The sequence below is a fragment of the Spermophilus citellus genome (assembly GCF_964194105.1).
Source record: "Spermophilus citellus genome assembly, chromosome: 4".
NCBI lineage: Eukaryota > Metazoa > Chordata > Mammalia > Rodentia > Sciuridae > Spermophilus > Spermophilus citellus.
Genome location: NC_138185.1, coordinates 186,032,487 through 186,048,996, shown reverse-complemented (window position 1 = coordinate 186,048,996; position 16,510 = coordinate 186,032,487).

Below are 16,510 nucleotides of genomic sequence, written 5' to 3'. Positions count from 1 at the left end.
AGTTCTTACTTCAAAGCATGCACACTGAGCAGCTCTACTCTTTACTCCTGTTTCTGTCAGTATCAGTTCGAAGACAGGTAAGTCACACCTGAACACCATAAGTAGAAAATTTGGAATTGCAATGAAAGCTTTGAATTTGATTTATCTATTCCTTGAGTTTCCCTTTCTGGCTTTCACAACCACTTTTATTATTATACCTTGTAACCTCTCATATCTTCTTTATCTCTTTCCTCTGATTTTACTTTTCTTCACTGGCACATGCTCTCTCTTTCTCTACCTAACTTCCCTTCAAATTATCAGTGCTAATATTTTCCTTCAGTAATTGGCTTATTTTCCTTGTGATTATTTGATTTCCTAATACATTTATGAACCTGCTCTGGCTCTTCATCAATGAAGACTTTTTTTTAAAAAATGATAGCAGTTATTGAAGAAGAGCTGCATTAATTTGTTAGTAACATGTTTATTGAGAACATATGTACAAGATGTTGTGAGAGAATACAAAAATGCTTTTAGGTATCATCACATCCATCAATAATAGCTAATACGAATACAGAATTAGCTGTGTGCCAGACATTGATCTATATGCTTACAAATGTTAACCCATTTGGCCTTCCCAACATAACCTATATTTTAATGTGTAAGTTTTATTATTATTCAGGTATACTGTGAAGCCCAATAGATCAGGAAATTACTGCCATGAAAAGATACTTTACTACTCACCTTTCCCAAGAAGAAAGACCTGCCGTACCACACGGGGCTACATAAGTAAGCACCAGACTTAGTAGGAAAAGGGAGAGGGAAGAAAATGTGGGCAAGAGATTTTATTATGGTTTCACTGGGAAGGAATTAGTTAGGCAAGATAAGCATATTTAGGATCAGCAGGCTATGGGATATAGTAGTTACCCTGAGTTGCCAGGTACTTGGCCCTGGGGTGGTCTAGGAAGGGGCGCATTGACCCAGAGTGTAGAAGCCTGATGGAAGAGGAGTGAGCTGGGCTTTGGTGGGTTAGTTTGCAAATGAAAAGCAGGTGACTTGTTTATCAAGGACTCAGCTAGTCCTAGTAGAGCAGTCCCTACACTGGCCCCCTCACCCCCACCCCAGTAAAGCCCAGATGTTAAAACATCAGAGTAAAAAGATATGATTGCTAAGATTCATATTCCTTAGAAACAAGATATTATTATTATCTCCATTTTATAAAGTAAGAGATTGAGGCAAAGAATTTTAAATGACTTTCCTAAGACCACATAGCTACTCAAAGCTGAGTCTAGATTTGACCTATTAGGTATGATTTCAGGGTTCACATTCTGAAATCTATGCCATGTTGCTTCATCAAGTAGCTTGGATATTTATAGGGAAAGTAAAAATATCACACACACACACACACACACACACACACACACACACGATATCATCAAAGTGCTGTAAGAAAAATAAAAAGGAGCCTCAGAATTCACGTCAATTAAATAGGGGCTCACGCAAAAATTCAGGAAGGAAGTAAAAACCGGGTGAATTTGAAAGATGGCAAAGATTCCATAGGGATGAAGAGGTCATTCCAAGTATAGGGTACTGCTTAAACAAAAGTGTGAAGATTTGAAATCAATGAATGTATAAGGGAACTGCAAACCCAGAGCAAAGGCCATGTACAGGCTATTAAAGGAAATAATATTGAGAAAGTTATTTGAGATGAGTGTTAAGAAAGCCATGGATATAAAGCTAAGGAAATTGTATTGAATTTAGGGGCAAAAATGAGGGCTAGTGAGAGGTAATATATACATGTGTAACAGATCTTTGAGCATAGTGGTTACATGAACATGTCTGTGTTTTAGGGGTTAACCTGGCTTCTATGAAAGAAAAATTGGGAGGGTTACAAAATAAAGGTGAAGACATCAATTAAGCTGTTATTGAAATAACTCAAGTGAAATATTATCAAATTACTCAAGTGATACTTCAGAGAGTATTAGGGGATTGATTTCAAAACCATTGTAGAGATAGAACTGAAAGTGCCCTACTGATATCATAATTAAATCATATAAGAAATGGTTAAAGGGACTGGAAATTTTGGCATGCAGAAGAGAAGAAACAAGAAGTAGACTCTCCTGACTGCTGAGCTAACCTAGACCTCAGTGGGTACTCTGGACTAAAAGGTAGGAGAGAATGAAGTCTTAGACAAGCATAAGAATGTTCATATATCAGTTCAGTTCAGTATCTCATAATAAGTACGCTTGGCTACACTTTGATTTAGCACAAGCTGTTATTGGAATGAGAAAAGTAACATATGATAATAAGTATTTTAGGGGCTGGGGTTGTGGCTCAGCAGTAGATTGCTCATCTAGCACATGCGATGCCCTGGTTTCGATCCTCAGCACCACATAAAAATAAATAAATAAAGGTATTATGTCCAGTTACAACTAAAAAATAAATGTTAAAAAAAATAAGTATTTTAGTATATAAATGCTCAGACAGGACTACCCCAGGAGATTTGATGATATAAACAGGCACTTATACCTACTGCTAATGAGTACAATTGGATGTGAGTTAAGACCGTAAAGCCTTTAATAAGAAAATTCATGAAGATGAAAGAGTAGAAATATAGTCGGTCACTAAAGAAAAATAAGTCCTCACAAACTATTTGTCTATAAGAAAAAGAGGGAAATAATCTTAATTGAAGTAAGGATAACATGCCAAGACAAATTACAGACTTTGGAAACAGAGAAAATGATGAAGTATGATATTAGCACAAACGAGCCGGGCCTTATTTATAAGTGCAGTGTCAAAATAATTCCCAATGTTATGACGGAATAGTGACAAAGTATCTCTGAAAACATATCTCCTGCCTTGAAATTCCTCCACATATTGAGTCTCACAATCAGTTTCTGGCACTTATTAAGACCTAGGAGACCACATACTTTGATAATCTATAGGGGACAGGGTGTATTATGAAAGAAGGAGTAATGCTGAAACAGAATCTATATAACACTAGGATTAATCAACAATTTGAATATGTAACTTTTATAATCTACATTTCTTATTGTTATTAAGAAAAAATATGAATATATGCAATGATAAAAATACAAAATATAAAAAGTAGTCTTTATAAATAAGATTTAAGGCAATCCCTGCATTTTGTATATCTCCAATAATTTCTTAGTATTTAATTCCAGCCTTTAAAAAACGAGTCTCAAGTTTCCTTTATTTTGCATATGGCAACTATGCCAACTAATACTGTGTTATATTGATAACTTGATTATCACAATTGGCATTGTGTTGCTAATATGATTTTATGAAATGGTGAACAACTCTCAGAAAACATGGTTCAATATTCCCTTGGTTTTAACAACATTTGCATTTTGAAAGTTTTAGTTAATGCTAAAACTAAGAAGAAAGAAACTTTGTTATGATATATAAAATTATTTTCTTAACTCTCAAATAATTGTAAACTGTTTTCTCCCCTACATGAAGGTTGATGGTATATTTGAGAGTCAGGCATCATAATTCTCTATTGTACACATCTGACATACCCATCACAAGGGCATCTAGCATCTCTTCCACCCACACTCTCTAAATAACGGCATCATGCTGCAATTGCTATGAAAGATAATACTCACATAATTTGAAAATTCTTCCTGTATAGAACTACTGGCTTAAATAACGAAGTTCAACACAAGAGAGATCCTGTCAAAGGACACACTAAAGTATATGCTTTATAATTTAGTGTGAATGTCAATTCCTCCAAATTCACATTGAAATTTAGCTGGCATTGTAAGAGTAGTAAAAGGTGGAAGCTTTAAGCATCTCTTCCCATCTGGGCCTGTAATGGGAGGGAAAGACTCAAAAGATCTCCTAAATGATTTTTTTATTCTCCCACCATCTTGATAAATATCATCTGGCTTCCTTCTACCCATTAATCAATAGGTCACTTGGCCATACACACAATTTCTTCTCTTGGAAATGTTCTTTTCTCTACCACATGGCCAGGCTTCATAGAAATTTCTAAGTTCTGTTTCCCTTCAATTATGAGTTCCATCGTTAAATATGTCTCTCTTCACATATTATGATATGCAAATAAAAGCCATGCTTATGTTTAGGTAATAAAGGCTACACTCTTATGAATAAACTAATGTCATTACTGTAGGAGTACCTTCACTCTTTCTTGCCCTCTCTCTCTCTCTGTCCTTCCACATTTAATGACATTGGAAGGTGGCCCTCATCAGATGCTGGTACCTTGAGATTGAACTTCCCAGCCTCTAGAACTATGAGCCAATGAATTTCATTAATTAGAAATTTCCCAGTCTCAAATGCAAATCAAAACAACTCTAAGATTTCATCTCACTACAGTCAGACTGTTAGCGATTAAGAATACAAACAATAGTTAAGTGTTGGCGAGGATGTAGGGAAAAAGGCACATTCATACATTGCTGGTGGGACTGCAAATTGGTGCAGCCAATATGGAAAGCAGTATGGAGATTCCTTGGAAAACTGAGAATGAAACCACTGTTTGACCCAGCTATCCCATTCCTTGGTCTATAGCCGAAGGACTTAAAAACAGCATACTACAGGGACACAGCCATATCAATATTTATTGCAGCACAATTCACAATAGCTAAACTGGGGAACCAATCTAGATGTCCATCAGTAGATGAATGGATAAAGAAAAGGAATTATTTATACACAATGGAATATTACTTACAAATAAAAGAGAATAAAATCATGACATTTGCAGGTAAATGGATGGAGTTGGAGAATATATTGATAAGTGAAGTTAGCCAATCCCCCCAAATAAAATGCTGAATGTTTTCTGTGATATAAGGAGGCTGATTCACAGTGGGGTTGGGAGAGGAAGCATATGAAGATTACACAAACTCTAGATAGGGCGAAAGGAAGGGAGGGAAAGGGAGGGAGGGGAAGGGAGGGGGCAAGGGGTGTAAAAAAGATGGTGGAATGAGATGGATATCAGTACCATAAGTACATATATGAGGACAAAAATGATGTGAATATACTTTGTATAAAACCAAAGATATTAAAAAATGCGCTCTATATGTCTAATATGATGTATAATGCATTCTGCCGTCATATATAACAAATTAGAATAAAAAATAAAATTTAAAATAAATAAATAAAAAGAAATAAATTACCCATAAAATGGTCATGTAACAGCACAAGATTGGTACCAGAAGTAGGATTATAACAAATACCTGCAAATGTGGAAGTGGCTTTGGAACTGGGTGATGGAGAATTTGAAGTAGTAGGCTAGAAAAAGCTTAGATTGACACAAGTAAAGCATTAAGGGCAAGACAGTAAGGTCTAAGAAAAAAAGGAGAGCTATAGAGATAGTCTGAAATTCTTAGAGATTACTTAAATGGTACATGATCAAAATGTTGGTAGAAATATGAACTGTAAAAGCCATTCTGATGAGGTCTCAAATGGAACTGAGGAAGAAGATATTGAAACCAGAGCAAAGGCTTTCCATGTTATAAAATGGCAAAGAACTCGGCTGAATGGTGTTTGTGCTTGAGGTTTTTGTGGAAGGCAGAATTTAAGAGCCATGAATTAGGATATCTGGTAGAAGAAATAGCCAAGCAACAAACTATCAGGGCACTGCATGGCTTTCATTTGTGTATAGTAAAACGTGAGAAGAGAGAAATGATTTAAACGTGGAATTAATTATTAAAAGAAAATAGAACTTAGAGAACAGAAGGATTCTCAACTTGACCATGTGGTTTAAAGAAGAAAAAAGAGCATTAAGCCAAAGGGATGGCCAAGTGACCCTTTTCTTTTTAAAATTTTTTTGTATGTTTAGTTGTGAATGGACCTTTATTTAATTTATTTATTTTTTATTTATATATGACAGTGGAATGCATACAATTCTTGTTACACATATAGAGCACAAATTTTCACATCTCTGGTTGTATACAAAGTATATTTACACCAATTTGTGTCTTTATACATGTACTTTGGATAATAATGTCCATCACGTTCCACCATCATTTCTAACCCCATGTCCTTCCCTTCCCCTCCAACCCCTCTGCCCTATCTAGTTTGTCAATTTCTCCCATGCTCCCTCTCCCTATCCCACTATGAATCAGCCTCAAAGAAAACATTCTTGCTTTCTTTTTCCTTTTATCACGTGATGCTTTCCATGTTATCATACTGAAAGATCACACAAGAGGCTTGTGCCATGTTATTTAACTTTCAAGCCTCCAAAACTATAAGCCAATAAATGTCATTCATTATAAGTTTTCCCATCCTTAGGTATCCTATTATAGTAGCGCAAAATGAACTAAGACAGCAGGGAAATGATATGTAGAATTCAAGTACTGGATAACTAATTAGATCAAAGTTGAAAAATCAAATGCTTACAGGTGCAAGGGAAATAAGAATAATGTGTGAATTAGGCTAAGAAGAATACAACAGACAACAGAGTCATATGATCTGTTATCATTGAGTTACCTTCAAATCTTATAAACAATAAATTGACTATAAGTGTGTTTCTGGAATAACAATTCTGTTCTATTAGTCATTATGTCTGTTTTTATGCAAATAACACAATGTCTTGATTATTATAGCTTTGTACTGGAGGTTCTGTTCTCATTTTGGTGTTTTCTTGTTTGTTTGTTTTTGTTTTTAAGACAAAGTTTTGCTGTGTTGCTCAGGCTATGCTTGAATTCCTGGACTTAGGTGATCCTTCTGCTTCACACTTCCAAGAAGCTGGGACTATACATATGCACTACCATATCTGGTTCATAATAAATTTTAAAGTCAGTAAATGTGAATCTTCCCACTTTGTTTATTTTATTTATTTTGAGCCCCTTGAATTTTTATTTGAATTTTTAAATTAGCTAGTGATTTCATACAAAGAAGTCACACCAGTTTTGGTAAGAATTACAGTAAGAGCCTAGATCAATTTTGAGGGTGTTACAATCTTAACAATATTATTTTCTGATCCATGAACATGGGATGTCTTTCTCTTTATTTAGATCTTAAATTTCTTTCAACAATGTTTTATTAGTTTTCAGAGTGTTAAGATCTATACCTTCTTTGATAACTTTTCTTGTAAGTATTTCATTCTTTTCAATCTAAATTTATTATTTCATGTTCTAATCTAATTATCTTGGCTGTGTCCGCTAGTTTCAAAAAATTATCAAGAATCCATTTTTCTTTTATTTATTTATTTCCTTGAATCAAACCAATAACCTCACTCTCTCATAGCACTTTGTCTTCTATTACCAGGGGTAACTGGTCTTTTTTTTTTTTTTTTAAAGAGAGTGAGAGAGGAGAGAGAGAGAGAGAGAGAGAGAGAGAGAGAGGGAGAGAGAGAGAGAGAGAGAGAGAGAGAGAATTTTTAATATTTATTTATTTTTTTTTTAGTTTTCGGCGGACACAACATCGTTGTTTCTATGTGGTGCTGAGGATCGAACCCGGGCCGCACGCATGCCAGGCGATCGCACTACCGCTTGAGCCACATCCCCAGCCCGTAACTGGTCTTATATACTTCCAAACCCCAAAGAGTTTCCTCATTGTACATGCTACCAGCCCATTAATCATTGTTTCACTTTGACATGGAGAAGTTCCTTTCTGGCTATTAGTTTAATATTTTCCATAAGTTAACCAGAAAATAATAATGTTAAATATTTTATGTTACTTGATTATTCCTTTCCGTAAACTACTGAAATAATTTTTATCAACATTATATTTTAAAAATATTTTTAAAATCTAATAATTAGTAAAGTCTAACCAGAGAAAATAGTAAAATAAGTAAAATGCAACATTTCATCCTCTTGAACTTCATCAATCTAAGTTTCCTTAACTACAACCATATTTCAAAGGGAAACACTTTATTTTATTTTTTAATAATTTTTTTATTTATATATGACAGCAGAATGCATTACAATTCTTATTACACATATAGAGTACAATTGTCATATCTCTGGTTGTATACAAAATATATTCACACCAATCTGTGTCTTCATACATGTACTTTGGATAATAATGTCCATCACATTCTACCATAATTTCTAACCCCATACCTCCTCCCTTCCCCTTCCACCCCTCTGCTCTAGCTAGAGTTTGTCTATTCCTCCCACTCTCCCCCTCCCTATCCCACTATAAATCAGCCTCCTTATATGAGCAGCCAATATGGAAAGTAGTATGGAGATTCCTTGGAAAACTTGAAATGGAACCACCATTTGACCCAGTTATCCCTCTCCTTGGTCTATACCCAAAGGACTTAAAAACAGCATACTACAGGGACACAGCCACATCAATGTTTATAGCAACACAATTCATAAGAGCTAAACTGTGGAGCCAACCTAGATGACCTTCAATAAATGAATGGATTTAAAAAAGGTGGCATATATACACAATGGAATATTACTCTGCAATAAAAGAGAATAAAATCATGGCATTCACAGGTAAATGGATGGATTTAGAAAAGATAATGCTAAGTGAAGTTGTTCAATCCCCAAAAAACAAATGCCAAATGTTTTCTCTGATATAAGGAGGTTGATTCATTTATTTTAAATAAACATATTCCATTCTGAGTAGAATATGTCAACAGATATATCAGAATGATTCAGAAAGTTTAACATTTTGGAAATTCCCTGCCCTGGCAGTTATATTTTTGGCTTTGCCCTCTGTGAGTGATGAGCAGAAATGACAATCTCGTTTTGTCCTAACACAAATTTTGGTATTGCAGTATGATATCACAATGTTCTATTGGTGTGTAAACACACATACACAATTTTAACTAAGAGAAACATGATATAGCATAAAATGTGATGGTTATAGGAATCTGCTATGAAAATTATAAAATATAAGTTGCAATCCAATATTCTGTGAAAATGTAAAATTACAATCTATTCACCAAGATACTTTTAAAATTCTGAAAAACTTTATGGTTTGATGGAAGATCTACTACAACGAAGCCAGACTTTGCTTCCCAAACTCTTTTGGCTAAAGACCATACCTTAGTCATTAATGGATTTAGTGAAACCAAAAGGAATAGACTGAGCGGGAGAAAGGAGAGTATATGACTTCAGATCATGGGCAGAAGTAGAGAAGGGACCTTTAGAGTCTCTGGGAAAAGGCAGCCAGTTCTAGTTTGCTGAAATTACGGACTGACTCCTGTCTGGTGTACAAAACCATTTAAAGGTATGTTATTACTCTTTATCTGATCTTAAGAGAATTTGGGGTGATTTAAAAACAAAAAAAACAGACAGACTGATTAAGCTGCATCTGGGTTATTTCCTAAGTAGCAAATTGACAGATAGCCTAGAAGCAATGTAAATTCTGCTTCATTAAAATTATAATCATAGTAAGAAAATAAAAAAATTAAAATCATATTAATTTTTTTCCTACCTAGCTGGCTAGTGAGAAATATAATTTCAATAGACTTTAAGTAATGTGAAAAGACACCAGATAGTAAAGCTTCATAGAAATTCCTATACAATGGACTGGAGGTAACCATGTAGCTGAGAGGACCAGGAACAGGAAGTGCTGAGCTGCCCCCCCCCCGCCCCCCCCAGAACTCTCACATACAAATAATACAATGTTTTATTGAAAGGCCAAGAAGGAGGCTTACCAGGAATCCTTTACTTGGAAAGGTAAACAAAGGAGTTGATCCATATATTAAATTATCATAGAAATATTTTACAACATAGCTTTCCTTGGTTAGAAATTGGTATATGATATCTTATTTGTATAAACATTTTTCTTCAAACTATGAATTCAGAACTCAAGGGAGCATTTTTTTTTAAGAAAAATGACAATGTTATGTTTTATCCATCTCATCTCTGAAAAAAAGCCAAATCAATAATAATACATTGTGTTTATTTGACTTCAAATGTGTACAAGTTAACTCACTTTAGAAAGTACAAAAAAAAAAAAGTCAAAATTGACTGTGTTTTAAGTCAATGTATCCAGTATCCACTAGTACTCTGGGATCACTGCAAGAAGATAACAAAGTTGGAAAGAAGGGTTCATAAAAGAAAGGTAAGATGTGTTCATTTGTATATGCAAGTAAAAATGTCTGATACCTAGTAAAACATTGCTTCAGGATAAAGATAAATGTCTTCTCCTCAGCTACTAGCTACCAGAAACATGTTGAAATCAATGATGAACAAATATAGCATACCTTTTATGAGAAGCAGATGGCCACAGAAGTTGCTCTAAATGTTCTGAATGAAGAATGGAAAGGTTATATGGTCAAATCAGTGATGGAAACTACAAACAAGGTTTCCCATGAAGCAGAATGTCTAGACCCATGGTTGTGTTGATGTGCTTCTAGTAAGGGATGTTCCTGAAGTATACCAAGGAGAAGTAGAGAAAGAAAATGCACATCTGTTCAGGGTTGCTCAGTGGATGCCAATTGGAGTATTTTTAACTTGGTTATTGTAAAAGAGGAAAGAAGGATATTCTTGGACTAATAACACTGTGCCTCATTGGAGCCCAAAAGACCTAGTAGAGTCTGCAAAGTTTTTGAATCTCTCTAAAGATGGTGTCTATCCATGTGTTGACAGACAGTCCCTAAACAAATGTAACAAGAAAGCCAGGAACAAACAGCCTAAGATTCAACATCCTGTTATTTCATGTGTTCTGTAACACAATATATCAGCATACTGCTCTGAAAAAAACAGGCTGCTAAGAAAAATAAGAAAGAGATTGCAGAATATACTAAACTTTTGGCCAAGATAATGAAGTAAAGAGAAGTGCCAGGAACAGATTTATAAGAGATAGAGGCTGTCTTTTCTGACAACCTTTTCCCTGATTTCGAATCTAGTAACAAAACAAAAACAAAACAAAAATATTTTCTAAAAATAACAAGTAAGTTCATATTTTTATTTTTTTTTAAAAAAAAGTACAAATAGATGACAAAGTCAGAAGTTGAAACAGTTTTTTTTTAATATACATGACATAAGTAAAGTTAGAAGAGAAACAATAGGGAAAAGGTTCGTAGTATCTAATGAGACATAAGATTACTTCTAAAAATTAATAAGAAAAGGAGAAAGACTATGAACAGGAACTTCACAGAGAAGAAAACAAAAATTACCAATAAATAATATGGAAAGATGCTCTGTATGCTAATAGTCAAGAGAATAGATATTAGAAGCATAAAAAGGATCTTTTATCAAGGTAGCAAAACAAAAACTTAATTCAATAATGTCAAAATATGCAATTCAAATGTGTGTATATATATTAACACATGCTAGGCTTGCTTAGGTAGCATTTCCTTGAGAATATTCAAGGGGGTAAGAGCAGTAGCAGGTGCTCTGGGGCACCATTCAGTAATTTAGTAGAGCCTAACTCCTGTGTCTTGGAAAGGGACTCAGATCTTCAGGCTATGATCTTTTATGCTACAGGATTAAAGGAAATGCTAACCCTTCCCTGGGGGTGGGTGGAGGGTATTAAAAGCCAGTATGCAATAGCAACATGATATGCAGAACCTTTGCTATAGCTGTAAGCTGTTAGTTTGTGTTCACCATGAGAAAGAATGCCCAGCCTCTTTCTTAGGAGTCAGGTAAGTATATATGATCAATGCATTAAGCTTATAGCTGCATGTGAGGCAAGTTTGCAAAGGATTCACCTGATACTCCTTCATGATTGAGGAAGCAGTGGTCTCTCAACTGGCATGATGGGGAAAGGAGCTAAGGTCCAGGATTTAAGACTGACAAATATTGGTTGCCCTTAAACACAAGCCACATAGCCAGTTTCCAAGGAGTCTTAAAGGAGTCCAGCTTTCTCTCACTCTGAAGCCAAGCTACAGGGGATGAATCTTGGGCAAATTAACCATTCCCTCTCATTAGGGATAGCAAGGATATGGGGGAAATGGTAATCTCATATAACACTAACAGGGTTTATATTTTACAGTTGTTTAGGGGTATAAGTCACCTACTCACTATTCTGTGACAATGCTCCAAGGACACTGCCAGACTCCAAAGAAGAATGGCCACAATTTTCCCAGTTTCTCAAGAGATCCTGAGATCATCCTAACACATGACTTAAAACAAAAGCTATAGAATTACCCAGACTTGAATGGATTGTGTGGCTTGGACAAAGGAAATTTCAGTAACAACCAGTGGAGACAGATAATCAATGTTCACAGGACCACCCAAATGCCTTCAAACTTATTTATAATATTGGATCCCTAGTGCAATCTTGGGGTGAAAGAACTTCAAGAATGATGGGTATGTTGCCCAACAGCCCAATGAGAAAGAGGACAATTGGAAACTGAGTTGATTTAAAGAAAACAAATAATTCTATATTTCTTTTTTTAAAAATACAAAGTTAAATGCCTTTCAATTTTTATTTTATCTTTTTAAAAAATATTTATTTTTTTTAGTTGTAGTTGAACACAATATCTTTTTTTTTTTTTTATTTAGCAAATATTTATTGAATGCTTACTACATGCAAGGTCCAGTTCTATACACTGGGAATATTCCCTGCCTTCCTGAAATTTTTTTTTTTTTTTTATTGGTTGTTCACAACATTACAAAGCTCTTGACATAACCCACTTCATACATTGGACTGAAGTGGGTTATGAACCCCCAATTTTACCCCAAATGCAGCTTGCAGAGTCACATCGGTTATACCTCCACATTTTTACATAATGTCCTATTGGTAATTGTTGTATTCTGCTACCTTTCCTATCCCCTACTATCCCCCCTCCCCTCCCCTCCCAGCTTCTCTCTCTACCCCATCTACTGTAATTCATTTCTCTCCTTGTTTATTTTCCCATTCCCTCACAACCTCTTGTATGTAATTTTGTATAGCAATGATGGTCTCCCTTCATTTCCATGCAATTTCCCTTTTCTCACCCTTTCCCTCCCATCTCATGTCTCTGTTTAATGTTAATCTTTTCTTCCTACTCTTCCTCCCTGCTCTGTTCATAGTTGCTCTCATTATATCAAAGACGACATTTGGTATTTGTTTTTTAGGGATTGGCTAGCTTCACTAAGCATAATCTGCTCTAGTGCCATCCATTTCCCTGCAAATTCTATGATTTTGTCATTTTTTATTGCTGCATAGTACTCCATTGTGTATAGATGCCACATTTTTTTTATCCATTCATCTACTGAGGGGCATCTGGGTTGGTTCCACAGTCTAGCAATTGTGAATTGTGCTGCTATGAACATCGATGTGGCAGTATCCCTGTAGCATGCTCTTTTAAGGTCTTCAGGGAATAGTCCAAGAAGGGCAATAGCAGGGTCAAATGGTGGTTCCATTCCCATCTTTCCCAGGAATCTCCAAACTGCTTTCCAAATTGGCCGCACCAATTTGCAGTCCCACCAGCAATGTACAAGTGTACCCTTTTCTCCACAGCCTCTCCAGCACTTATTGTTGTTTGTCTTCATAGTGGCTGCCAATCTTACTGGAGTGAAATGGTATCTTAGGGTGGTTTTGATTTGCATTTCTCTGACTGCTAGAGATGGTGAGCATTTTTTCATGTACTTATTGATTGATTGTATATCCTCCTCTGAGAAGTGTCTGTTCAGGTCCTTGGCCCATTTGTTGATTGGGTTATTTGTTGTCTTATTGTCTAATTTTTTGAGTTCTTTGTATACTCTGGATATTAGGGCTCTATCTGAAGTGTGAGGAGTAAAGATTTGTTCCCAGGATGTAGGCTCCCTGTTTACCTCTCTTATTGTTTCTCTTGCTGAGAAAAAACTTTTAAGTTTAATTAAGTCCCATTTGTTGATTCTTGTTGTTAACTCTTGTGCTATGGGTGTCCTATTAAGGAATTTGGAGCCCGACCCCACAATTTGTAGATCGGATCCAACTTTGTCTTCTATCAGATGCAGAGTCTCTGGTTTGATATCAAGCTCCTTGATCCATTTTGAGTTAACTTTTGTGCATGGCGAGAGAAAGGGGTTCAGTTTCATTTTGTTGCATATGGATTTCCAGTTTTCCCAACACCATTTGTTGAAGATGCTATCCTTCCTCCATTGCATGCTTTTAGCCCCTTTATCAAATATAAGATAGTTGTAACTTTGTGGATCAGTCTCTGTGTCCTCTATTCTAAACCATTGGTCCACCCGCCTGTTTTGGTACCAGTACCATGCTGTTTTTGTCACTATTGCTTTGTAATATAGTTTGAAATCTGGTATCGCTATACCGCCTGATTCACACTTCCTGTTTAGAATTGCTTTTGCTATTCTGGGTCTTTTATTTTTCCATATGAATTTCATGATTGCTTTGTCAATTTCTACAAGATATGCCGTTGGGATTTTGATTGGCATTGCATTAAACCTATAGAGAACTTTTGGTAATATCGCCATTTTGATGATGTTAGTTCTGCCTATCCATGAACAGGGTATGTTTTTCCATCTTCTAAGATCTTCCTCAACTTCTCTCTTTAGGGTTCTGTAGTTTTCATTATATAAATCTTTCACCTCTTTTGTTAGGTTAATTCCCAAGTATTTTATTTTTTTTGAGGATATCTTGAATGGAGTGTTTTTCCTCATTTCCGTTTCCGAAGATTTGTCGCTGATATACAGAAATGCCTTTGATTTATGCGTGTTGATTTTATATCCTGCCACTTTGCTGAATTCATTTATTAGTTCTAGTAGTTTCTTTGTAGACTCTTTTGGGTCTTCTAGGTATAGAATCATGTCATCTGCAAATAGTGATAATTTAAGTTCTTCTTTTCTAATTTTTATGCCTTTAATTTCTTTCGTCTGTCTAATTGCTCTGGCCAGTGTTTCGAGAACTATATTGAATAGAAGTGGAGATAGAGGCCATCCCTGTCTTGTTCCGGATTTTAGAGGGAATGCCTTCAACTTTTGTCCATTCAGAATGATGCTGGCCTGAGGCTTAGCATAGATAGCTTTTACAATGTCAAGGTAGGTTCCTGTTATCCCTAATTTTTCTAATGTTTTGAACATAAAGGGATGCTGTACTTTGTCAAATGCTTTCTCTGCATCTATCGAGATGATCATATGGTTCTTATCTTTAAGTCTATTGATATGGTGAATAACATTTATTGATTTCCGTATGTTGAACCATCCTTGCATCCCAGGGATGAATCCTACTTGGTCATGGTGCACAATTTTTTTGATGTGTTTTTGTATTCGATTCGCCAGAATTTTATTGAGGATTTTTGCATCTAGGTTCATTAGAGATATTGGTCTGTAGTTTTCTTTCTTTGAGGTGTCTTTGTCTGGTTTCGGAATCAGGGTGATGTTGGCCTCATAGAATGAGTTTGGAAGAGCTCCCTCTTTTTCTATTTCCTGAAATAACTTGAAAAGTATTGGTTTTAATTCTTCTTTAAAGGTTTTGTAAAACTCCGCTGTATATCCATCCGGTCCTGGGCTTTTCTTGGTTGGTAGTCTTTTGATGGCTTCTTCAATTTCATCCATTGATATTGGTCTGTTCAAATTGTGTGTATCCTCCTGACTCAGTCTGGGCAAATCATATGACTTAAGAAATTTATCGATGTCTTCACTATCTTCTATTTTGTTGGAATATAGGTTTTCAAAATAATTTCTAATTGTCTTCTGTATTTCTGTAGGATCTGTTGTAATATTGCCTTTTTCATCCCGTATGTTAGTAATTTGAGTTCTCTCTCTTCTTCTCTTCGTTAGCATGGCTAAAGGTCTGTCGATCTTATTTATTTTTTCGAAGAACCAACTTTTAGTTTTGTTAATTTTTTTCAATAGTTTCTTTTGTTTCAATTTCATTGATTTCCGCTCTAATTTTAATTATTTCTAGCCTTCTGCTACATTTGCTGTTGTTTTGCTCTTCCTTTTCTAGGGCTTTGAGGTGAAGTGTGAGCTCATTTATTTGTTGGTTTTTTCTTTTTTTGAGGAATGACCACCAGGCGATGAATTTTCCTCTTAAAACTGCTTTCATTGTGTCCCATAGATTCCGATATGTTGTGTCTGTATTTTCATTTATCTCTAAGAATTTTTTAATTTCCTCCTTTATGTCTTCTGTAACCCATTGATCATTCAGTAACATATTGTTCATTTTCCATGTGATGTAGGATTTTTCCTTCCTTCTTTTATCATTGATTTCCAGTTTCATTCCATTATGGTCAGATAAAATGCATGGTATTATCTCCACCCCTTTATATTTACTGAGGTTTGCCCTATGGCATAATATATGGTCTATTTTTGAGAAGGATCCATGTGCTGCTGAGAAAAAAGTATATCCATTTGATGATGGTTGATATATTCTATATATGTCAGTTAAGTCTAGGTTGTTGATTGTGATATTGAGTTCTATAGTTTCTTTATTCAATTTTTGTTTGGAGGATCTGTCCAACGGTGAAAGAGGTGTGTTGAAGTCACCCATAATTATTGTGTTGTGGTCTATTTGATTCTTGAACTTGAGGAGAGTTTGTTTTATGAATGTCGCAGCACCACTGTTTGGTGCATAAATATTGATAATTGTTATGTCTTGTTGGTGAATGGTTCCTTTTAACAGTATATAATGACCTTCTTTATCCCTTTTGATTAACTTAGTCTTGAAGTCGATTTTATTCGATATGAGGATGGCCACTCCTGCTTGCTTACGA